Source organism: Natrix helvetica (genome assembly GCF_964273705.1).
Source record: "Natrix helvetica genome assembly, chromosome: 1".
Lineage (NCBI taxonomy): Eukaryota > Metazoa > Chordata > Lepidosauria > Squamata > Natricidae > Natrix > Natrix helvetica.
The window spans coordinates 334,148,694-334,175,189 of record NC_138548.1 but is presented as its reverse complement, the minus strand read 5'-3'; the positions used below and the strand labels follow the sequence as shown (position 1 = coordinate 334,175,189).

The window sequence follows — 26,496 nt, the reverse complement described above, 5'->3', positions numbered from 1 at the left end:
ATATATAATAAAGTTATTTCATGGATAAAGTGGAATTAAATCAGAAGTGGGAAGCAGAAATGTCCACTGGGTGGATTAGATTGGTGAAACGGCGAAAGCAGTGCCATGTCAATGGTAAGCCAGTTGCAGCCCTTTTATATGGGCCTAGTGACATCACACAAATGTACAAAAGGTGCAAAGCTTGAGTGCAAAGCTACCTTCATCATTTTGATGAAATCACACGATCCTGTAGATGCCTCTGGTGGGAAATCTTTGATGGGTAAACTTAAGCCTGTCTGCCTTTCTTTCTCTCGGCTTTGCTTCTGCCTGCCTTGAAAGATTAACAAGGCTTTAGTTGCAAAAGTCCATGCTTATCTTAAGTGCGGATTCTATTATGATGTGATAGAAAGGTAGAATGAAGATTTTCTAAAGAAAGACTGCAGCTTCCCAGGAAACTTTTTCTTCCTTCCCTAAAATTGCATTTCTATCACCGGTCTCTTTTCTCAATTAACCAAACCATACTTACCATATTTTTTGGAGTATAAGATGCACCTTCCCCCCCCCCCAAAAAGAGGGTGAAAATCTGGGTGCATCTTATACACTGAATACAGCATTTTTGGGCGACCGAAACCCCGCCCCCTTTGCAAAAATGGACGTGCAGAGGGTTTGGGAGGCTTGTAGAGTGCTCCTGAGGGCCGGGGGGGGGGGGAATGAGCAAAAATCGACCATTTTTTTTAAAGGACATGCAGAGGTTTGGGAGGCTTTCAAAGTGCTCCTGGGGGCTAGTGAGGGCAAAAACGAGCAAAAAACAGGGCGTTTTTGCTCATTTTTGCTCATTTTTGCTCACCCATACCCCAGGAGCACTCTACAAGCCTCCCAAACCTCTGCATGCCCTCCCCCCCAAAAAAAACAAGGCATGCAGAGGGTTTGGGAGGCCTGCAGAATGCAAAACCTCTTCAAAATCATGGTGTGTCTTATATTCTGGTGCATTTTATAATCCGAAAAATACGGGTAACTCAAAGTTCTCTAGAGCAAAACGAAGCCTCTTGAAATATATCTCAGCTTGCAAAGTGCATCAAACAGTGCTGCAGATGTTGCCTTGTTTGCCTGAGCAAAGCCATAACATAAAATACACGCCTGGACTGTAATTAAAAAGTAAATAATGAAATCAACAACAACAACAAAAATTCCTGGCAGAGCAGAATGCTAAACAGTGTCCCTGAAAATAGGATAGCCTCCATTTGTCAAACTTTCCCCTTTCAGATGGGGAAAGAAAATACATTTCCCCCCCCCCAAACCTGTTATTTAGGCTTAAGACATCCAAATTAAGAAATGCTGCAATTTTTTTTAAAAAAGGCACTCCTTCTATTTGAAAACAACACCAGGGCAATATTAATATGTAGCATGATGAAATGGCTAATTAATGCAGCGTACTGATATAATTCTTGCATCCTTCAAGGGCTGGTGAGGTCATGTCAAAGCAGAATCAATGAGCTATTCCAACCTCCCATCCATTCATGAATCTGGACACATCTGGCTCGGTTGCCCTCATCGATGATGATGTATAGAAGGATACACTGACAAGAGTTAAATCTTGCAATTTGTACAACAGTTAACTATGTTTTCAATGCAGAAGGAAAAGGAAAGCAGAAAGATGAACAGAGAAGCATAGTAATTATTCCAGCAACCATGCAATAATTGCCCCAAATATATACATGAGCAAATGCTAATTTCATAGATTACAATACCATCTCTCTAAATCTAAATCGTTGGACCTAAATCGTCCAACTTTTCATGTGGGTTATGCTTTGTCTAGCTGACCATTCTCCAATTCTTTATCTTTGTCTAACATTGTCTTCTAGGTAAGAAGTTACCTCTGTTACAAGTCTGCAACAAGTCCAGAAAGATGGGGTTTAGAATATATATAACAAATCTTTTTGAATTAATATAACCAATAACTAATAACCATGACTAACTATGTGTAGAAAAAAATAATGCCACTCAGACTATACTAACGGTGTCTTTATCCATAGGGATTCAGTTAATCTCAGGGTTTATGCGCATTGTGTCAAAGATAATATTTTGTCACAAGAACTGTTGTGGCACAGCAGCGGCCTGCGGAGCTGGCAGCAGAGTCAGGCAGTGTGGAGGTTGGGGAGGAGCATGGGCCAGTCCTGGAGGATGGGAAAGGCTTAGATGTGGCCTCTGTGTCGGAGGCAGAGAAGGGGCTGAGGTTGTCTGGCAGTGCTCAGGAGCCTACGGAGATAGACAGCAGTGAGGCAGAGGAACAGCTGGAGCCTGTTCCCAGTGTGTGCATGCACAGAGCTACCAGAAGAATAGAACAACTCAGAAAGCAGGGTCGACTTGGGAGTAAAGTCACAGATGGAAGGTGAATAAAAGAGGAGCAAAAGGGGAGTGGGCTTTTGCAGGAAACAATTTGTTTGTTCGGTCGTTAAGCTTCCTTTCAGAAGTGTGAAAATTTGTCTGTGAATCTCAGACTTGCCTTGCACAGCACCTCATTTGGAAAATATTTACATGGCAGCTTTCCAAGATACATAAGGTCTGTAGTCATAATTACTCCTTTGAAAGACTGTTTGCCAGGTCTTGCTGAATGTGAATGAGAGAATTCACATTTGCTGAATAAAAAGGGTTTTGTTGGGACCAGAATTCTGCTTTGTGCTTTTGGGGGAAGCCTAGGTCAGAACGAGAACTTTGTTTCTTCCTGGAAGAGAATATACTGTATGTAGCTCAGGGTTGAACTGACGTTACTTAGTCAGGTAGTGAAATGTCTGCAAACAACCAAATAAGCTCAAAGGGCACCAAGGATTCTACAATTTGTTTCCTTATTTCATAAGTAAAATATGCTCAATAGGTTGTATGAATCAGAGTCTTTTTATTAAAAGAAAGGCTGGCATAATTATCAGACAATGTGTTGTAAAGGAACCAGGAAGATATTTGCATTAGATTTTGGAGCTATCAAAGCCAATGTGAAAAAAATGTCATCATGATCTCAGTAGCTGGTAACCCTTATTATTAGTTAATGTCCTTGATAATGTTTTTTTTAAAACATTACCAAGTCATTACAGGCACAAATATAAACATTTGAGTCATCCGGAAAATATTGTGTGTTTGTTTGATTATGGTTTGAGGATGTTTGTTGGTGACCATTGCTACCTCTTTGTGTATGGGTGTTGGTATGCTTTTGAGTCAGTTTTTGACTACTGGCAACTATCTGGAATAGTCCTTGGCAAGGGTTGCAGAAAAGCTTTGCCTGAACTCCTATTGGACTGGCCCAAGGTCAACCAGCTGACTTTATGCCTATGGTAGCACTAGAACTTATGGTCTCTCAGTTGCTAGCCTGATACTTTAACCACTACACTAAACTAGCCATCAGATCCGGATTCAGAGTAAATAGTCTGAGGGGAATAAGAGCCCCCTTTGCATGAGCTGCACCGTCGCCATTAAGGAGACTCTTATCCCTGTGATCAATAAGCTGCAAGAGATTTTCAACACAGTGGGAGCCGAAATTATACAGCTGCCCCAAATCGTGGTAGTTGGCTCTCAGAGTAGTGGGAAGAGCTCAGTGCTAGAGAGCATTGTCGGTCGGGATTTCTTGCCACGTGGCTCTGGAATTATCACACGACGGCCCTTGGTCTTGCAGCTGGTCCATGTGCCAACCCTGGCAGAGAGGAGGCAGAAAACTACTGGAGAAAATGTTGCCCAGACAGAGGAATGGGCCACTTTCCTGCACTGCAAGCACAAGACTTTTATGGATTTCAGTGAGATTCGGCAGGAAATTGAGATTGAAACCGAGCGGATGACTGGGACCAATAAGGGAATCAGTCCAGAACCCTTGTACCTGAAGATCTATTCACCTCATGTGCTTAACCTGACGTTGGTAGATCTTCCAGGAATCACCAAGGTGCCTATTGGAGATCAACCTCCCTATATTGAGAATCAAGTCGGAGATATGATCTTATCCTACATCTCCAACCCAAACTGCTTAATCCTGGCTGTCACTGCTGGCCAATACTGACATGGCTACATCAGAAGCACTCATACTAGCACGGGATGTTGACCCTGATGGTCGAAGGACACTGGCTGTGGTCACCAAGCTAGATCCAATGGATGCTGGGACTGATGCCCTGGATGTACTGATGGGCTGGGTTATTCCTGTCAAGCTAGGCATCATTGGGGTGGTCAACAGGAGCCAACGTGATATCAGCAGTAACAAGAGCATCAGTGAGTCTCTGCAGGATGAGCAAGGATTCATGCAGAAAAAATAACCTTCACTTGCCAACCGCAATGGCACACGTTATTTGCCCAAAACTCTCAACAGGCTGCTGATGCACCATATCGCAACTGCCTGCCTGAACTGAAGACGCCAGTGAATGTGCTCACAGCTCAGTACCAATCAGTGCCACAGAGCTATGGGCAGCCCATTGAAGACAAGAATGCCACCTTGCTTCAGATCATCATGAAGTTTGCCACTGACTATTGCAACACCATTGGGTACAGCATGCAACATTGAACATTGAGTCACCATTTTAATAAAATTGTCACTGGAACATAGAACCAGTCAAACCTGTTTACATTTTCTGTCATTTGCTTCCCTCAGATCTCATTTTTTTTATAATCACCACCACCAAACTATCACTCTGGGCTTTTATGCATTGCCCTATGCTCAACTGGCTGGGAATTTTGCTGTTGTTCTTAGTTGCAAAGTCATGTCCGACCCATCATGACCCCATGGACAATGTTTCTCCAGGTCTTCCTGTCCTCTACCATCCCCTGAGTCCATTTAAGCTCATGCCTACTGCTTCGGTGAATCCACCCAGCCACCTCATTCTCTGTAATCTCCTTCTTTTTTTGCTCTCAATCTTTCCCAGCATTAGGCTCTTCGCCAATGAGTCCTTTTTCATTAGGTGGCCAAAGTATTTGAGTTTCATCTTCAGGATCTGGCTTTCTAAGAGCAGTCAGGGCTGATCTCCTCTAGGACTGACCGGTTTGATCGTCTTGCAGTCCAAGGGATTCGCAAAGGTCTTCTCCAGCACCATAGTTCAAAGGCCTCAATTCTTTGGTGCTCAGCTTTTCTTATGATCCAACTTACACAGCCATACATTGCAACTGGAAAAACCAGGCTGGGAATTATGGAGGTATAAATTCAGCATAGCACACCAGGTTGAGGAATGCTGGGCTATACTGTAGATTGTATTGGGGGTACCTTTTTTTTCTTTCTCTAGCCACAGAAATAGCAACATAAACTATACACATTTACAAACCCTATGAATGATTAACTCTGCTGGCAATTCAACATTATTGCAGAAGACAGCTATTATGACATTGCTCATTATTCCATCAACTATTTGAAGTCATTTGAATTAGTTTACTCTTCCATCGTACAAAATATAAAACAGAAGCCAGGAGATATTATGCATGTGGTCACCCACAAATAAAAAAGCTTCTATTTATATTCTGTAAATTGTAACATAGTCAAGAGTAAATAGTAAATCAGAAATAGACAGTAGGTCCTTGATAGCGCAGTTATTTAAGCAATATTTTTCTTTATAAATGCAGGGGTTCTAAAATAATTTTGATGTGGAATAAAGTCATAGTCTGAGCTATACTATTATTTTTTGTTTAGGAAAAATGGACAACTCTAGTTCCTTGTTACACTGAGGTTTTTTTTAAATTGCATATTGAATTTATTTGTCAGTAGCAAATACTTATAAAGAATGATTTGAGGCTTTTTTTAGTGGTAACATCTTATAATATAAGTATCTCTGAAGTTGAAAATATCACAGATTCAAATCAAGAGTTCAGTCAAGTGAATTCTCTTTCCCAACCCATTTCATTTCTTACTTTTCCATTTTCTTACTTTTTACTTGTCTTTCCATAGATTTAACTGGTAATATTAAATGTCACCCACAAATAATTCATGCATCTAGCTATGTTTTTAATAAGCGGCATAATGAAGTAATCTCCACTCAGGCCAAATTTCTCTTCACCTGTATGTCAGAATTCATCTGATTTTAAATTAAAAGTGATGGTGTGCCCCTTGAGGCTATTGGATGCAGACAAAAGACATAATAACAATTTTGATAAGGAGAATGAAGTACAGGTGATGGCATCACACAGGCTTACAGGCAATTCTAGGTACACAGCATAGCACAACTGAGAGGGCAGATAACAATAGGCCTTTAGATAGGAGAGGTGACTACATTTTCCACCTGGGATGATAAGGTTTTCAGGTGTAGCAGGAGCAAAACATTTTTTAAGGAACTGAATCCCAAGCAGGGCATACTCTGCACCCCAGGTAGAACCCCTAGGCACCATCTCATTCTACAATTGTTCTGTGGAGCCTATTATTTCATGCCCTTTCTTCAAGATGAATTTATGGGAGACATTTGTGAGCGTCCCCAGAATCAAAACTGCAACAAAGAGAGCGCAGAAGGGAACACTTTGACCCACAGGGCAACTGTTTCCAGAGGGTAAATGTTGTTTGTTTGTTTGTTTTTGTTTAGGAACAAGGTCAGCCTAACCTCAAATTGTGTCCTTCAGATGTGTTTGGCTTCAGTTTCAATAATGTAGTGCCAGCAAAGTTGTGACTGAAATTCAACACATCAGGAGGGGGGGCACTTAGTCAGGGAACCTGGATTAGGGATACCCAAGGATTTCTTTCCATCTTTATTTGGGAACAGCATGAGAAGCAATTAACTTCTTGGAGGCCAATGCATGCTTCAATGGATGCATTGAAGAAATCCCAGAATTCTTTGAAATTTGTACTAAGACATGTAAATTTAGATCTGATGAACACCGATTCTGGTTCAGTACAGTGTCCTGAAGCTTATGAAAGAACGGTGTGTGTGTGTGTGTGTCTGTCTGTCTGTCTGTCTGTCTATCATCTATCTATCTATCTATCATCTATCTATCTATCTATCTATCATCTATCTATCTATCTATCTATCTATCTATCTATCTATCTATCCACAGACAAATTTCATATATATATATATATAAAGTTTATACACACACACAGACTTAAAACAGAACAAAATAAATCAACAGTGCTCCTATCCAAATGAATGAAAGGAATTGATCTAGATCAGCCGCAGGGTAAGTATATCAGAGGTTAACCAGTAATGGCAGCGGCGGAAGGCTCCGCCCACCCGCCCGGATGCTTCTGCGCATGCGCAGAAGCGTTGCATGTGCAGAAACATTGCACGCAGGTATGCGTGCATGAGCGTGCATGCACGAGCGAACCGGTAGTAGTAAACCGGTAGTAAACCGGGTAGCAACCCACCACTGGAGTATATATTATCAATTAATCTGAGGGAATGATGGGAACTGTAAAAGCTGTAAATGTTGCTCTTATCTTTTCCAATGCTATCACGGAACTTAATGTCATCTTCATTATTCCTGTGCTATGGCAGGTTATGCTTTAATGTCATCTTTTGACATTCAGAAGAAGAAAAAAGAATCTTGTAGACTATATGGAGGACAGGAGTAAATATCCAATCTTAATGAAAATATTTTGTTTTGAAAAATCATAATTAGCTTGGAAACATAACATATATACTCCTGAGATCCAGTTTGGTGTAGTAGTGAAGGTCCTGACTCAGAAACCAGGAGGCTGTGAGTTCTAGTCCTACCTTAGGCATAAAGGTTGACTGGATGACCTTGGGCCAGTCTCTCTCTCTCAGACCAACCCACTTCACAGGGTCGCTGTTGTGGAGAAAATAGGAGGAGAGGACGTTTTCTGTATGTTTGCCACCTTGAATTATTTATGAAATGATAAGAGTGGAATAAAAAACAACTAATAATAAAAATAAACAACAGACCAGACATAGACTGATCATTCTGATATGAGCTATAATTGTCATTATTCTATTGTGAAACATTTCCCACAAGGCAATTCATGCAAAACCATTGATGTGATAAACACCCCCATTTTATATAACACCTGTAAACTCTTTTAAGTCACTCCCATTAAACATCACTTCCATTAAAAATTCAAGCTTAAGTTTGGGCTAAAATTGATCTGGGCAACAACAACCACCTCAAAAACATAGAAGTCACTATTAAATAAATGTGAATTGTTCCTGAAAGAACACACACACACACACACAACACAAGCTAATTGGAGAATGAAAGATATACTGAGATATATTTTTCTGAAAACTACTTCTTTAAAAAAAAAAAAAACTCCGGCATTTGGAAGGCTAAATAGAAGGATGAAAAAAATATGGCTAGAAGGTGATAGGATCAAATGATTTGCAAGCTACAGTAGTATGCCACTTCAGACCAGGCCTGCACAGGGCACACTGATAAATTAAAAATCCTGTGGGCGGCAAAAAAAAATCCCTATAATGCTGATAAGCAGAAGTGAAGTTTAGAGATGCTCAGCAGCAGGTTTTTTGAACCAAAATAATTTACTTTTTTAAAAAAATAAATAAAAACCCTTAAAAAAAAAACTTCAGCAGGCTACTTGGGCCTTTAGGTTGTGCAGTCCTATGTCAGCCTTTTAAAAATATTTCAAATTGTATCTATGGAGATTCTCAGTCATCCAGGGCATGGTTGTCCCAAAGGAGCTTTTACAAGAGGCAACTGGACTTTCTAGTTTACCTTGAAGATATTTCGCTTCTCATCCAAGAAGCTTCTTGAATGAGAAGCTAAACGTCTTCAAAAAAAAAAACCAGAAAGTCCAGTTGCGTCTTGAAAAAGGTTTCAAATGTTATATTAAGCTTACTGGATGCATATCTCTTACTTAGGGTTTCACTTGTTTATTGGAAAAATAACCATAAAAGCAAGATTTGTAAAAAAAAATCTGTCAGGAATCATCATTTTGCTACCAAATTTGGATGATGTGAGATGTCTGTAGGTTTGAAAAAACTGGAGTGTTGGTGTTACATAGGCTGATAGAGATGTACTGTTTTCTTCTCAGACTCTCCTCTTTACATTATTTATTTATTTATTTATTTTATTTGATTTGATTTCTAGACCGCCCCCTCTCCCCGAAGGGACTCGGGGCGGTGTACAGGTACCAAATTAAAAACCATACAAATAATCATAAATATAATTAAAATCGAATTAAACTTTAAACCCCTGTACAAATTTATAAAAATAAAAAACTTAGCCTAAGAACAACCCGTGAAATTTAAAAATACAGACTGAGGTGGGAGAGCTGGAATTAGGCCAAGCCGGCTAGATTAAACAGGTGGGTTTTGAGCTTCTTTACAAAAGGGGAAAAGCTTGCATCATAATGGGGCAATGTTGCACCTGTCATTTTCATGAACGCCATAAATCCAAAGGATTCCTCTGAATAATAGCACTGACCTCAAGGAGAGCACCTGGGGGGACGTTGCAAGCTACTATTTCAAAGGAAAACCATGAATGTAACCTAAAGGTAGATTTCTTTTCAATGCTGAATTCTATTTGCTTTTGAGATTTTACTTTAGAAGGTGACAAAAATCCACTTTAAGTTTGAACTGCTTAACTCCCATTAGGATAATTTAGATATTGCAAAATCAGAGCAGAAGTCTGCCCAAGGGAGTTAAGCTCATCAAAGGAACATCCAAAGTTTTGAATAATTTATACAAAAATTATTTCCACCCTATCATTTGAAGATTTCAGCACAAATTCCCTGAAGCTTCAAGTAAGGGAGAAAGCCACAATCATAAATGAAAACTCAGATGGCCTGTTCCTGACTTTGGAAACTGTTGTGCTTGTATTTCATGTTTGTTTCATAGCTGGATTATCAGTCACTGAAGATAGCAGTGGATAATTAAAACCTAAATTGTTCCTTAATTATAGACATTGCAAAAGTATCATTCTTTGGTATATAATTACTTCTCATGTACATGGCTAATTATTATTATTTAAATCTTCTATGAAAATTTCCCAAATAAGTAGGATTGCCAGGTCTGGCCCAAAATGTTAAGGTTTTAGCTTGTTTTTGAAAGCCTGGGGGAAGAGATTCAATTTCAGGTCATGAACCAAATGTAAAGAGATAAACAGATTCAATTGTAAACTGAAGTTGAAAAACTTTGGAAGAAAACATCAATTGATAATTTTATTAGCAAGAGTTCTTGGAGTCCTACAGATTCACCAAATATTTGGAAGTTTCAAATGCATTGTATTTGACATCATTACCTTTACAAAAATACCCATCTTGTTTGGAACTTTCAAAGATACCTCCAAAATTCTTAGGTTCTTTGTTAAAGCCCGAATCATCAGAAATTATTCACTTTAAAGATTTTTTTATTTGTTGGATAAACAGACAATAATAATGTTTGTAATGTTAAAATCCTCCATTCTCTATCTCCTCTACAGCAAGGAGTCCAATTTTTGATATATCACATCATGTAGTTCTGATCTTAGAATCATTCTGTTTTTAATAACCTACAGCTCTATAAAACAAAGAGATAATAACAAAAAAAGTAAGACATATAGTACTCGCTTACCAACCACCTATTCAGTGATCATTCCTAGTTACAATGATGCTGAAAAATTAACTTTATGACCCCTTTACAAGCATTTGCGACCTTCACAAGGTCCCTTAACCTTGTGATTACTATTATAGTCAGTAGACGTTGTCCTGTGCCTGACTTGTGACGTCTACAACCCACCCCCCCGCGTCGCCGCCCGTTTGTAGAATGGAGAGATTGTAAAGAAAGGGATTGCAAGAAGTAAGCTTTTGCTGTTCTGCACATTGAAAGCAATGCAATCCTGCCAGCAGCTTGAGGCTATATTTATTTTATTTATTTTTTAGTTTGTCAAACACGTACAAGATAGCAGGTATAAGTATGAATATGGACATGAACAAAGGAAATGAATAGAAATAAATGGGAACAGGGATGGTAGGCACACTGGTGCACTTATGCACACCCCCTTTATAGACGTTTTAGGAATTGGGTGAGGTCCACGGTACTGGACTGTCTAGTTTAAGGTTGAAGCTGTGAGGGTTTGAGGATGTAACAACGGAGTCAGGTAGAGCATTCCAGGCATTGACCACTCTGTTGCTGAAGTCGTATTTTCTGCAATCGAGTTTGGAGCAGTTAACTTGAGTTTGTATCGATTGTTTGCCTGTGTATTATTGTGGTCGAAGCTGAAGTTGTCGTTGACAGGTAGGACGTTGTAGCAGACAATTTTGTGTACTATGCTTAAGTCCAAGCCCAAAATTTCGAGCCTGATGGCATAAGGGATTCTATGGTGAGCAGAGGAGTGGAGTACCCTTCTCGTGAAATATCATCAATCATATTAATGTCCGATATACAGTGTAGATTCCAGGCAGATGAGCTGTATTTGAGAATAGGTCTGACAAAGGTTTTGTAAGTCCTAGTTAGCAATACAATGTTACCGGAGAAGAAGCTTCGCAAAGTTAGGTTAACAACTCTTAATGCCTTTTTGGCAATGCTGTTACAGTGAGCTGTGTCAGTGGTGTCTACAGGGTTGGTCAAAAAAGTCAAGAATTTTAATGTGCATTGCATGCATCACATATGCAAATAAGGAGAGTGTCAGGGATATAATTTAAACCCTTTGGAATTAATGATGATGGATCGTGACTTCTCCTCGAAGTATACTTCTTGAATAAGCAAAAAATATACCCGAGGCATGATCTAACAAAAAACATTTTAATATAAAATAAAGTAAAAATACAAACTTGCTAACGGAATTAATTACATCTTGGCAGAGTTCTGTGCCTACCTCCCTTGGCAGGCGAACAAAAGATCAGAAGAGAAAGCTAAGAAAGAATGTGTGTGACCTGCGCAGTAAAACTTGTAGGATAAGAACTGTGGCATGCGCAATAAATCTCAGCACAGCTAAGAAACAGTTTAGTCTGCACAGAATATAGGCACAGCTGGCAAACCAAAATAAAACGCAGTGACAGAGAGGGGGACTTCAATTACATGGTTCCCCTGCCCATCTTGACCTTTTGACCAACACTATGGATACATTCAAATATGATTTTTCTTTTTAAAGAATCCTTCTCTTCTATTCCTCTCTACACAAGCAAGTTTTCTACCATCAGGCATTCAAGGGCTCATGCAAGCAATGGCGGCTCAAATCCAAGCAAGGCTTAACAGATAAAAAGATCTGGTAGGACAGGTAGTTGTCCTACAGGCAGTCCCACAGATGGCCTGGCCCCACTTAGCCATTAATTACATCATACTGGGATGTGCATAAAGGTTTGTTTCTATTTTAGGTGGAATTCTGACCCACTAAAATTAATGTGGGTAAATAGTACTGCAATTAATATTGAAGTTAATCGTACTGTCACTTCAATTAATCTACTCTCATTATCATCAATCATCATCATTTTAGCCATTGTCTATCCACTACAGCAGCGATGGCGAACCTTTTTTGGCTCGCGTGCCACAAGTGGGGGGAGCGCGGGGGGATCGTGTGTGGGCGTGCCGCACCCATAATGCAACGCGCGATCCCCGTGTGCATGTGCGCACAATGGGTGCCCCCCCAATTTTTACATGCTTTTTTCTCCCTCCCCAGGCTCCAGAGGCTTTATAGGAGCCTGGGGAGGGCGAAAAGAGCCTCCCCCGCCTCCCCGAGGCCCTCTGGAGGCTTCAGGGACCGTCTGGAGGCATCAGGGAAGCCTCCAGATGGTCCCTGAAGCCTTCGGAGCGCTTAAAACGATCCTCCAAGCAACCCGGAAGCCTCCGGACGGTCCCTGAAGCCTCCGGGGAGGGCAGGGGGGGCTCTTTTTGCCCTCCCCAGGCTCCTATAAAGCCTCTGGAGCCTGGGGAAGGCGAAAAATAGCTTCTAAAAAGGTGAACTCAGTTGGCCAGCGCGCGCATGCGCGCTGGCCAGCTGACAGGGCAGCGCCTCGTGTGCCCTGACAAATGGCTCCGCATGCCACTTGAGGCACGGGTGCCATAGGTTTGTCATCACTGCACTACAGGATGAAAGCTTCTTCAATATATGTCCTGCCAATTGGGCCCATAATAATTGTTGATGTCATTGATCCATCTTGTTTTGGGTCTCTCTTGTGGATGCCTTTTATCAAGTGGGATCCAATCTATGACTTCCTTGGTCTACCTGCCATCAGTTCTTCTTGCTATGTGACCAGCCCATTTCCATTTCAATTCTTTTACTCTCTTGATGATATTTACTTTTGTTTGCTCTCTAATCCAATTGCTGGTCTTCCTATCTTGTCTTGCCATGCCAAGCATCTTTCTTTCCATGGCTCTTTACGCCACTTAATCTACTCCAAATGTGACTATATATCTGGATTAAAGACCTATGTTTTAACTTGGTAATGTCAACAGGTAGTCAACTAGTTGAATCAAATACTGTCATTTCCTGTGGCTATTTGGTGTCTTCAAGAGGTATTAATATCTGAGAGATAATAATGTTCTTGACTAGCTGGTGTGTCCTCTTAGCCTTCCATAACAAGTTCAAATATTAACAAAATAATACAGCCCTTCATATGCTATCCATAATTCAGCTCACCAGCCCCAATATATATTTCTACAGTTATTGCACTTTGACAGGTAGCAATTGGCAGATTATATAGCACAGTGTTCCCTATCTCTTGTACACGAATTTTTCAGTGCAATCTATGCATGTTATTGTCTTACCATTGTTTTCAGATGAAATCACTGTTCTTTCATTTGACGGATTGCACAAATTCTCCCTACTGGGTGGAATAATTATAAAGCAAAAAAGAAAGAGAGAGAGAGAAAGAGGAGCTCAACAATGGATAATCATACATAGAAAATACAGGAAGCCACATTTACTTGCTGAGGCTTTATCAGCTGTTGAAATAAACAAGAACAATTTTTTAAAATCCACTTTGGCTACAACTGTTTCCTCCTATTTCTTGTTCTGACCTAGGCTTCCTGATACAGTAAAAAGCACACGCTTAGCCCAGTAATGGATTCCTAACCGGTTTACTAGCAATTCACTGAGAGAGGGTGTTTTATGCGCCAATCCCCTCCAAGCCTTACTCCCAAGTCGTCCCTTTTGTTTTAACTGTCCTTGTCGTCTGGCAGCTCTGTGCATGTGCACACTGGGAATAGGCACTCCCTGTTTCTCTGCCTTGCTGATGTCCGACTCTGGAGGCAGCACATAACTCCCAGATGGCCCAGGTCCCCTCTCTGCCTCTGATGCAGAGACCTCGTCCGAGCCTTCCCCAGACTCCAGGGCTGGCCCATGTCCCTCCCCAACCTCCTCACTGTCCGACTCTGCTGCCATCTGCGCAGGCTGCAGGTGGACCATATCATTTCTTTAGAAATTCATTATGGAGAAAAACGTGTCTTTTGAGAAATGCATATTTTTTTTCAGTCTGCCACATTTTCAGTTTTGGATATTGTCACATTAACTGGTATTAGTTTCTTTCTCTGAAAAATACAGGTATCAGTATTTGATGAAAAAAAATCACTCCCCTAACCACAATTTCCAGTCAATCTATGACTCCAATAGGCAAACCAGTCTATTAAGAATGGCAAATGAATTGATCTTCAATGGATAATGTTTCAATGGCTACAATTCAGGCACTTGCAAATGCAGGCCTTTTATTATTATTAAACATCTGTTTTTCTAATACATTATGCTACAATCTATACATCCCTAATCAAAAACTGACTAATTTTTATTGATTTCTTTAAAATATTGGCTTAGACATCCATTTTATGTATCATATCCCTGGGTGACTTACAAACAATAATAAAACACCATTAGAAGTGAATATTTGCAGTTCAGGGTTGAATGGTAGGTCCTTGGTGCTGTCTGATCTTGGTTGTTTTCTCGCCTTTCATTACCCAATTAACTGACATACAGCAAATCCCACTCCCTTCTAGTGCTGATGACGTTACCTAGTTGGGTAATGAAACATTTGTGAGGAAACGTCTAAGCACTGAGTTTGTTCTGACTTAGGCTTTACCAAATCATGAAGCAGACTCCTTGTCCCAACAAAACCCCTTTTTATTAAGCTAATTTGAATTCCTCTCATTCACATCCAGCAAAGTCCCGGCAAACAGTCTTTTAAGGGTGAATTTACAGCCATAGACCTTATCAAGAGCTGCCAGGCCAATATCTTCCAAACGCAATGCTGTACAAGAAAATACTTGGCAAGGAGTCTCTGAGAATCACAAACAAATCTTCACACTAATTAAGTGAACTAATTGTCTTCTGCAAACTCCACTCACCTTTCACTGCTCTTTATACCCTATGGGATGGGCCATTCACCCTCCACCTGTGCCTTTACTCCCGAGTTTGCCCTTGTTCCTTAGCTTTTCCCTGGCAGCTCTGCGTGTGCACACATCAGGAACAGGCTCCAGCTGTTCTTCTGCCCCCCTGATCTCTGACTCCAAAGGCAGCTGATAACTGTCAGACGGCCTGGGCCCTATCTCTGCCTCTGATGCAGAGCACCCATGAGATCCTTCCCTAGACCCCAGGACTGGCCCATGTTGCTCCCCACCTCCTCACTGTCTGACTCTGCAACCAGCTCCGCTGGCCACTGGCGGGCTACAACAGAGAGCACCAAAGACCTCACAATAGTAAAAATAGTAAAATAGTTTTAAAAAAAAGTGTAAAATCATCATAAATTTACTGGTCCCCGTCCCCCCCAAATAATCCATATTCCTCACATCCAGCAGATAACTTTCCTGGGTTTCTGCCACATACTATTCTACTATTGTTGTGGGGTCAGACAAGTCTTCAAGGCTTTCTGGAAATCCAGAAGGAGAGAGGCCTATCACATTTCTGAGGGAAAGATCATCCAAAGTAGAACTTCAGTGGGAGTTATTTATTTGTTTGCTTGTTTATTTATTTACTTAAGGAAACTGATCAGGTATCCAACTCACTCTCAGCGACTGTTGTTCCCAGGTGAGTGTTTATACAATTGCAGATGCAAACTAAATCCTAGCAAAATTAATTAAGATCTGTGCAGAAATATCTAGGGCTCCAATTTATTTTGAAAGATAATGCTGGTGAAATCAAACTCCTAGGAAAGGAATAAAAAAAAATCAGGAGTATGGTAGGACCTTTTCTGATTATCCAATTTTAATGAAAGGCATAAGCTTTTGAGAGCTGCTGCTCGTGTCATTAGATGCACTTTATCATCCATCTTAACTAGGATTTTATTTGGTGAGTGAAGAGATTTGATTTGATTGTGGGTTTTTATATGGGGTTTTATTAAATGGTGTGTTATTTTATGTCTGAAAACTACCCAGGATCTTGGGACAGGAGTATATATAAATAAATGCAATTAATAAATTATCAATAAGCAGAGCGTTGAAAAAGTATGAAACAATGAAATCATTATAGTAAAGCAATTCAAGATTAACAATATGCATAAAGTTATGATTCCGTACCTAATATCGGTTTTATCTCTGCTGGTTAATCTAGCCTAATTTAGATTTCAATCTAGGTTTATGAGAATGATAAACATTTAACATTGGAAAGCCAATTTGTGTCATTCCTTTGCAAATATTGGCTACAGCTTCAAAGTCCTCTAAAAATAACCACTGAATTGTAACTGTCCAGAGTTCTGATTCCATATTGAACTTTTACCAGATTTAACTCAGATTGGCACTGTGTTTCTTGTGCTGAGATTAACATTTTAACAGGCAAGTAAAACAAAACCCCTGTCATTAGTGCAATGTTGGCATTTTCAGCAACTGACAACTGCAAATCTCTTGTTTCTCAGTGAATTGTTATGGGCTTCAGCATTTTTGAAAGCGGGAATTTCAGAAAAAAACAGCACGTAAAAGCTTTGGAAAAGCCTAATATATTAAACTATGATCTGAACTGGCTTGTTTTCAAAATTAGTCAAGTTTGGATGAACCAAGAACTACCCATCCATGGAAAATTCTACCGGCTTATTTTGAGGAGTAAGAAAGAATATGGGCAAAGGCTAGTTAGAACTCTGCATTCACATATAAACTATTCGTGAATCATAAAGCTGAATTGTAACTAGCCTTCTTAGTTCATATGTATTTATCCAAACTTAGTTTAAAAATTCACCCTTTCCACAAAACAGAGCACTGAATCACAAACTAACTAAACACATATCTGGACACTGCATATTATGCAAGCGCAGTCTATACGATTAGATGAGGCATTCAGGAAAACCTTGAAAATTGGATCAATTGAGCAAACCATAGTTCACTTAAGCACAGTTCTTATGAATCCTACCATAAACACAGAAGCTTTGCCTGCTCTGCTAATCCATCAGATTCTTCCGTACAAATCTAGAGCCAGTATTTTGACTGCAAGGTCAAAAATAGGGTTTACAGGTGCAAATTGCTTGGGCCACAGAAGAAGCTTATCTTTTTCAAGGATACATTCAAGTGTCATTTAGCACATTGTCTAATTAGGAAACTAGGAACATCCCTGGCTCTCTTCCTAATATGGCATATAGAGTAGAATAGAATAGAATAACAGAGCTGGAAGGGACCTTGGAGGTCTTCTAGTCCAACCCCCTTAGGCAGGAAACCCTATACCATTTCAGACAAATGGCTATCCAATGTCTTCTTTAAAACTTCCAGTGTTGGGGCATTCACATCCTCTGGAAGCAAATTGTTCCACTGATCAATTGTTCTGTCAGGACATTTCTGCTTAGTTTTAGGTTGCTTCACTCCTTGATTAGTTTCCACCCATTTCTTTTGTCCTGCCCTCAGGTGTTTTGGAGAATAGCTTGACTCCCCCTTCTTTGTGGCAGCCCGTGATATTGGAACACTGCTATCCTGTCTATCCTGTCTATCCTGTCTCCCCTAGTCCTTCTTTTCATTAAACTAGGCATACCCAGTTCCTGCAACCGTTCTTCATGTTTTAGCCTCCAGTCTCCTAATCATCCTTCTTTCTCCTTCTCTTCGCTCTTTCTAGAGTCACAACATCATTTTTATATTGTGGCAACAAAACTGGATGCAATATTCCAAGTGTCTCAAAGAAAGCAATTCTAGTAATTCAAGTTATCCATTTGAATAATCCAAGCATTCACCTGTTCAGATGCTCACATAAGAGAATCCCATGCAGTGTAAGCCATTATATGGTAAACTTTGATTAGTTAGGTAGGTCAGTGAATCATTAAATTTTTAATATGTGTAACGCCATCTATATCTAAGTCAGATATTTGTTGCTCATTCCATTTTGTAATCTAAATGACAAGGAGGGGACTTAAATTATTCCAGGGATTAGGGATATTGCAAGACACAAATTTGTAATTGTTGGACTGAACTTAGGGAGATATATATGTCTACAGTATTGTTGCTTGACAACCAATTACAGCTGCTTAATTACTCACAAATTTAAATGGAGTCATGTTAAGTCAAGCCAAAGACAAACAGAATACTAAAAACGATCAGGCACAGGGGAAAAGTCAATAATATATAAGCAAGCAGGCTGAGATCATGTTATCCAGAAACCAATTAAGCACATATGCTAAAATTAATATACCAATCTATAGCAGACCCATCAATTTTAGTAAGTTGACCTAATCATAGTAGCAATTAATCTCCTAAAGATTAATTAAATCAAATGCCTTTATATAATCAGCCCAGACTGTATGTAAATTGGTTTTTCGACTTTTGCACTTCTACAGAATTATTTTATCAATCGGAAATCTTCTGGGTCTCTATTTTTCCTTTTGTTCCTTTTTTTTCTATTGGGAAGATGTTATTTTCTTTAAATCATTTTGGATGCTGTCCACTATGATGCCTGTGTGCAATTTAAACATTGTATTCAAGCATGTTATCAGATAATACTTTCCGGTGTTGTTCCTTTCACTAGATCTTTTTAAATCAGATGGTTTTTTTCCAATTATGAACCAGTAGCTGATGTCTTCTTTATGCAATGCTTCATTAAGCTGTTTAGTTATAATTGAGATATAAGCTAGTCAGATATTTGGGCTAATTATTATTATTACGGTTCGTTGCACAGCCAGCCAGATGTTTAGACTGGATTTGACATTTTTATTCGCCTATTGAGTCCTTCACCAGGATCTGGAATAGGCAGATGTTGTTTAATGGTATTAAAGATATTATTATATACGTGAAATCCCACCAGTCCCCATTGCCCTCGCAAACCAAATCCCACCATTTGTCAGGCAAGGACCCACCCAGATCCAAGCCATTCCCAGCTTGGACCCTCTGAGACTTGAGCCTCAGGTCTCAGGTATGGGACTACCTCCACTTCAATTTCCCCCACCCGAGTATCTCTCCCCCTTCATTTCTGCTCTTTTGACTGCTCTATATAGGGTACTTCTCAGCAGTGGTGGCAGCATTGGGTCTGAAATAGAGAGCAGAATCTTCAACAGTTTCAGACAGACGCCACTGCTGCCAGGCCTCTACCTTCAGCTCTAGAAGCACTGCATCCATATCTAAGGAGTGTTACCTCAAGCTCCGTGCTGTAACCAGCCACCTCAGTGCTACAGCAAAAACCCCACCTGCTCCCTCTGCCCTGCACTTCACTGTCCCTGCTGAACTGAACTGATCTTCATTGTCTTCCTCCCACTGCTGAGGTGGCGTACCTCCCCTTGTGTGAGGCAGCTGCTGGCTACACCAGGCCTTCTTCCCAAGGCCTCTTATATCATTCTGGAAACCTTATACCTGCCATTCTCCAAAATTGTGTCATGCTTTGGAAGGCCTCAGAAGCTATTTGGAGAACAGCAGGCGTTATTTGGAGAAAGGTCTGGCATGGCCAGCAGCAGTCTTGTATAGGGATAGGTTGGGCGTACCTCATCAGCAGTCAGAGAAAGATGGTGAAAGTCAATTGGACTCAGCAATATGCAGGGCAGTGGGAGTAGCTGGAGCTTTGTATTGTATAGCTGTGGTAGCTAGCCACAACATGGGCTTGAGGTGGTACTCCTCCACAGCTGCTGTGCTGGGGTTGAAGTAAGGGCATGTGGCAGCTGTCCGAGACTATTGGAGAACTATACTTCAGTCTCAGTACCGCTAAGGAGTGTTACTGTGTCAGGTGGCTGAAAGGACAGAGAAGAGGAAATAGATAGGTGAATAGGGAGAGCTGAAGCAACCCTGTGGTCATAGCAGCAGTTAATTGCCAAGTATCCGAATTTTCATCATATGATGACCTCTGTAACTTCGGGAACCTGGTAGAAGTCCTTTTCATTCAGAGCCACTATAACGATCGCTGAATGAATGGTCTTTAAGTGAAGATTATCTGTATTTCATAGAAGCTAGTGTTTATCAGAACCGAATTAATCTAAACAAACTTCCATGCAGGGAATTAAAATGGAAAAAGATTTTGTTGGCTTGATTCTATTCGAGTCTGGTTAATTCTACTGAAATTGTAGAAGGTATGTTATGCAAGCAAAAGGGGATTTTAATTGTTTTCACTGCAAGAAAATAAAATAACGAATCTGTCCTTTCTTTTTTTTTAAACAAGGGAGTTACTAATTGTTCTTGAACTGCTGGATGGAAAATAAACAATCCAGAATTGTAATAGCATTAGTTTGGGATTCTAGAGGAATAAAATAACATGTTAACATTCACTCTAGTGAAGAGATGACTAACCTGAGGTCCCAACCTTTTTTAGACTCCCTAGAAAAACTCTACCTCTATGGTATGCTTTTCAACTTATCTTAAGACACAAAATACAAAAGGACATTCCTACTTCAAGTGGTCAAAAATGTCAGAAAACTAGAGACCGCCTATTGTAAAAACAAGAGGAGAGAAAAAAAGTACAGTGTGGTTTCATATTTATTTAATATGCTTTAATGCCAAAGAAAGACTTAGCTGTCTCTGAATTGATATTAAAAAAGAATATTATCTTAACTTAGGCTTCCCCAGGAGGTTGAGCTTGAGGTACCAGTTTTCAGATATAAAAACCATCACATTCTCCGTGGATCAAAACAGATGCAGTTTGGATGCACAGATCATGTATTCTGGGTATATTTAATGAAAAAGATTAATAGTTTGTGTGTATATATGCCTGCCAACACATGATAATTAAAAAGCCCTGGCAATTTAACAAGAGAGCTGCTGGAAGAAGTTATCCTCTGCTGTCCCCTGCTGTTCAAAAACATTATTGCACGTTCATTGCTATACTATAACGTTGATTGCAAACACTGTAGAGTACCTTATATATCCTCACAAATCATACATTGGGATGTAGCAGGAAGAACAAACAAAATATGACTAATATTCACCCCAGCTTGCCAGGCAACTCCAGCCAATAAGCATCCTTCACCCTCTTTGACAGATTTCTAGGATGTGTGTGTGTGTGTGTGTTTGTGTATGTCCTCAGGTAACCTGCCATTACTTATTCTTGAATGGGCAAAGTAGCATTCCTAGGAAGCAGCTTTTAACAAAGCGAATCTAATGTTCCCTCTTTCACAACATATTGTGTTATCTTAAGAATCCAACAGCAGAGGGATTAAGAAAAGACGGATTTTTATTTGAACAGAAGTTATGCAGAAGGGATTTGAGAGAATAATTAACTGCACAAACTGTGTGAGGCTGAAGGCTGCATTCCAAATCCAGCATTCGGTCATCTGTAATTGGTCTGAGCAAATAAACAAGGATATGGAGATCTACAGAACTGGAACAGAAACCCAAGCTGCCTGCAGTTGAAGCTGCAACATTAAACAGATTAAACTGCAACCTCACACAAGTCATGTTTCCTGCAACTTTCCCTTCCTACTACATTCTTCCAGTTTCTTAGGCTTTGGGCCTGAATTGTAAGACCCAGTTGCATGTATTCTCCTCCTCCCTCCCTCCCTCTCTCCATCCTCTCTGATTATCTATTCTCTGTAGGGCTCCACACAGAAAACAAACTCCTAACTTCTCCTTTCCCAAATCCTGTCCCTTGTCTTCACATATCTTTAACATGACTTGCAATTGGCAAGGCAATTATTGAACTACATAATAATGAAGAGATTTGCATCATACCTTAAGATACTGCCTTCGGAGCAGCTTTTTGGAAGATGTGCTAATGACATGGAGACGCTTAGGAGAAAAAAACTGCTGAAGTTAAAACAAAAGTTGGAAAGTGGAAAAAAAATTAATTTGCTTGTTGTGAGATTTATTTTAGCAAAACTTAGGAGTTTGCATACTACTGCAGATTCATGATACATAAAAGTACAGGAAATACCATTGGTTGAAAAATTAGCAACAAAGTGTCTTGAAGAAGATGGAACAATTAAATATAAATTCCAAAGAAAGAAACCCCATTTGTAGAAATGACTTTTTGGATGGAAAAACTGATTATGGACGTCTGAATCAGTGCATTTAATCAAGTTTACTAATACTATGGTGCATGTATTTCTTTTTCCCCTCAATGGTACCACACTGTGGTAATAATGGTGACGTTAACAGGAGTGAGTGAGTGAAAAACATGAGGAGCCAAACATATACTGTATTTTTTGGATTATAAGACGCACCAAGATTTCGAAGAGATAAGAAAAAAAAGTTTTTGTCCTCCCTGGCCCCCAAGAGCACTCTGTAGGCTTCAGCAGGGCTGGGAGAAGGCAAAAATGCCATTTTGGTGAAAAACGGCCCGTTTTTTTGCAAAAATGGGATGCGGGGACGGAGCTTCGGGAGGCCAAAAATGGCTGTATTTGGTGTGTAAGATGCACCAACATTTCCACACTATTTTAGGGGGGAAAGAGGTGCGTCTTATACTCCGAAAAATATGGTAATGCCAGCAGGATCATCCATGGATGAAGATCTTCCCAGCTGCCTAACTAAAGGAAACAGGTACTAATATTAGGCAACAACAGTACAGAAAGATCTTAGAAGATTCCTGTGCATACCATGGACAGCCAGGAAAATAAACACATTGCAGAATGAATAAATGTAGAGTTCTCATTTGAGGCCCAAATGACCAGATCATTCTATGTGATCGCTAAGAGTTGACTCCCACTTAAGGGCACATAATCAATTTTATATCCTTTTGTGAGTTTTGTTGTTGTTATACTGATTACTGTACATTAAATTGTGCTTTTTAAAAAATGCTATTGCAGTACTATTTTAGAAGATACAGGAAATGGCAATTTATGATCACACAGTTGCACAATTTTTGGCTCTAGAATGCTTTGCCCAATTTGGCTGTCTCCAACCTTTCCGGCTTACTGGACTGGCGAGAGGGGTGGGGGTGGGGAATGGTTCCGCGTTGAGTGAGTGCCCGTGCATCTCCATTTGCAAAAGTGGAAGGCACATGCACCCACTGCTCGCACAAATGAAGATGCATGCGCACTTGCCTGCCCCCTGAATGTACAAGTGCAGCTGCGCGGTCACTCACTCCCGCTTCTGCATCAGTTGGGGATCCCTGATCTACTTGACAATTTAGCTGTTTTCCCAATTAGAAAACCACAACGGTTATCGCAACAGAAACATCTTAGAGCTTGTTGTATACTCTTTTACACAGGGACTTGACCAGGAACAGAGAGAAGTAATAAAGAAACGGCGTTTGCAGTGTGGCAGGTCTTAAAATCAAAGCTGAACCTTAATTTTTGTGAAATTATCATCAGAAATTCTGTATGAGATCTTCTTCCAATTTTGAATACCGCAGCTACTGAATGGTTGAAAGTTTGGTTGTGATAGCCCTCTGCTGGTCTATACTCAAACTATTTTTTATTATCTTTCATTTGCTTGTACATACTGTGTAATATAGAAGGAATGTTCACAACTTATGGAAAATGTATTTTTGTTTATTAAAGTTATAAGGTAGTGTATAATAATGATATTATCACAGCTGCCATCCTGCTAGCATCACTTCGCATCCTGTCGCCTGACATTTTTGCAATGGAGGGTGGGAGGAGAATGGAATGTGAGAGGATGGGGGGGGGGGGGGAAACCCTGCAGTGCTGGGTCAATGAAGGAGATGCACCAATCCAAGAATGTAGACATGAAGCAGGCGCACACAGAGGGTCTGTTACCCAAACAACCTGAAACTGTTTAATTGGTCAAAGACATAACAGGAAATCCTAGGGAAAAAAGAAAGTGAAGTATATTGTTTGCATGCCAATTTGGCAGATTCCGCTTTGCTACTTCTGTAACCACGTTTGCTTCAGTGAAGTATATTCTTGGTCAAAATAATAGTCCAGGGGACAGATGACATTAAGCGGAATCTGCCAAATTGGCAACCAAATGTATTCCATTCAAGTACTTGTACGAGGTATTTGAAAATTCAAAATCACATTGTTTTTTATTTATCAGAGTATAATAAATCTATTTAGACATGATCCTGTTGGAGGTCTGCAACTGTTTATCCCCAGATATACTATCTTTACAGTTGTATTTTAAAGCATTCCCTTGTAACTAATATGCATAGAAGAACTTGCAAATTTAACCTCGTATTCCACCTTGCCACAATTTTTAACCTAATCTTTATATGTATGTTTAATACTTGCTTATACTTATTTGCTGTGTCTATATTTCACCCAGTTTTACAACTGAGTTGCCCTTTACAACTTGAAATGCGGTTTTGACTTCTTCAGTAAATAAATGTATAGGGTGATGAGTGAGGATGGGGGGAAAATACCTACATACTAGGACGTTATTATCTGGAAACTGAAAACTGCATTCACTTCTTAGTACGTGGTTCTCATTTCACCATCGCTAGATGAGAGATAACAACCAATGGAAGAAAGGAAAGGTCAGAGAGAGATCGAATTGCAGAAGGAAAAGAGTTATACAACCCTACAATATTGTAAACCTTGTCCTCTTCACCTACTATCTCTGATGGACTATCTTTGAAAAAATGCAGCCCTTAGCAGAAAAAGGTTACTGTATAGAGTTCAATCCACACAATCGACTGAGTATGTGAAACTATATGAAAAGGTTTCCCCCGTTACCAGGGAAAGGTTTCCCCAGTTGAAGGGAAACTTCAGAGGCTGAACAGATACTGTGTTCACACATTACCGTAAACTACTATTGTATTTTGGGGAGGAATTGGTTGGGCATGTTAAGGCAATCCAATCTATTATGAAAGCTGCTGGTTTGAGATTTTCTTCCTTAAATTAGTAGATGGGGGGTGGAAAAGACTTCTCCTTGTTCCAAAAGAAAAAGCATGCCATCAGATATAAGTGTAGTGATGCTTAAAATGCAGGAAATTCAAGACAATGTATTATTTAATTGCAACATGCAACACCAACCTTTGTCTTTCTATTGTAACTCCATGCAACTCTTTCATCCACTTATCAATTAATCCTGCACTGCTTGTTATCCAGATGCTAAATACATTCCTTTGAAGCGAGTTCAATGCAATTGTGTAGAACTTGCTTCAGTGTTATATGCTCATGAGCTAATAAGGCAGGCCAAAACATTTTGTTCTATAAGACAAACTCAGTGAATAGGTCTCTTATCATTTCATAACACCCATTAGTTTGGCAAATGAAACAGCACCTTTCCTTTGGAATGAAAAACAACACAAAATCAACAAACCAGCTGTGCTTTTCATGATGCCCACAAATCAGCAGTTGGGACTCACTGAATACATTAAAGTCATTCTGGGAAAACCTAAGATTCCTTTGGATTATGCAAGATATGACACATTCTCTTTGACTTCCTCACTTGGAATATCATCACAAACACCCATCCGTTTATAATATACAATAGTTTGAACTGACAATACATTAATTATTGACCGGTAGTTGGGATGGCACACACCAATATTTAGAATGCTGCAATTTAGTCATCCTACTTAGCCCAGCCAAATGATTCTCAGACTTGCAAATGAAAACCCTTCAATCCACAAGAGAATTTATTTTGGTGATACCAGTGGTAGTGGTGGTAACAGTGGTAATGGGCTGAAGCCCCTGTTCCTTAATGCAGATCACACTAGAGACAAAGACAAGGAATTATTCTTTGTTTTCTCTTCTTTCCCTTCTTTGAATTGCAAAAGATTGGGCAGACAACTTCTCCTAGCAGGATGAGCTGCCTCCTTGCATATACGAAATCTGCAGCTCATATACAAGATTGACTTGTGAGGTTTTATGAACTCCCACCTTATATTCCATTGCAGGGGAAGCTAAAATAAGTGCCCTAACAATACGAAGATTTGAATAAGGAAGCCAGAGATAAGCATCTATTACATAAAGCTGACACTAAAAATTGCTCCTATGCTTCACTGTTTTCTTGGAAAAACAAAGCAACGCAGATCTCTTAAGTGACTCAACCATTTTAACTTTTCCTTTTATTCTCATATTTTATTATACTTTGTATTTTTCATATATGTAAAACTAGTTAACCTCTTGAATAGTATCGCTGAAAAATCAGTGTAGCCAATGGTTCTGAGAAATGCAATAAATGTAAATCTTTGGGAATCAGACTAATCTAAACTGCTTTGGATGATCTTTTAAGGACTACAACATAATATTTTGAATAAACATGTTTTCATATATATGTTGTTGTTAATAATCTGAGACAACAAATATTAATGTGTTCTTATACAAGTCACATTTCAGTGTATCAAGTTCTGGGTTTAGAATGGTCACTTGTCTATCACTTACTAGAATTTTAAATTATCTCTGATTTTTGTTTCAATGCAATACTCTACCATATAATCAATATAATAGGTAGCTTAATTCCAGAACATTAA

The 26,496-nt window shown here is 39.7% G+C and overlaps 1 long non-coding RNA gene and 1 pseudogene across 2 annotated transcripts; one reads left to right on the top strand and one right to left on the bottom strand.

The window, feature by feature from the left end:
- Positions 1-3,382: 3,382 nt before the first annotated feature.
- Positions 3,383-4,517, top strand: LOC309399882 (dynamin-1-like protein; annotated as a pseudogene). Its single transcript has one exon. The product of its transcript is annotated as a dynamin-1-like protein (transcript).
- Positions 4,518-21,332: 16,815 nt separating this feature from the next.
- LOC309382657 lies at positions 21,333-25,127 on the bottom strand. Its single transcript, XR_014173692.1, has 3 exons — positions 24,447-25,127; positions 21,846-21,885; positions 21,333-21,529 (listed from the first exon to the last, which is right to left on the bottom strand). It is a non-coding gene; the product is annotated as an uncharacterized lncRNA (long non-coding RNA).
- Positions 25,128-26,496: the final 1,369 nt, after the last annotated feature.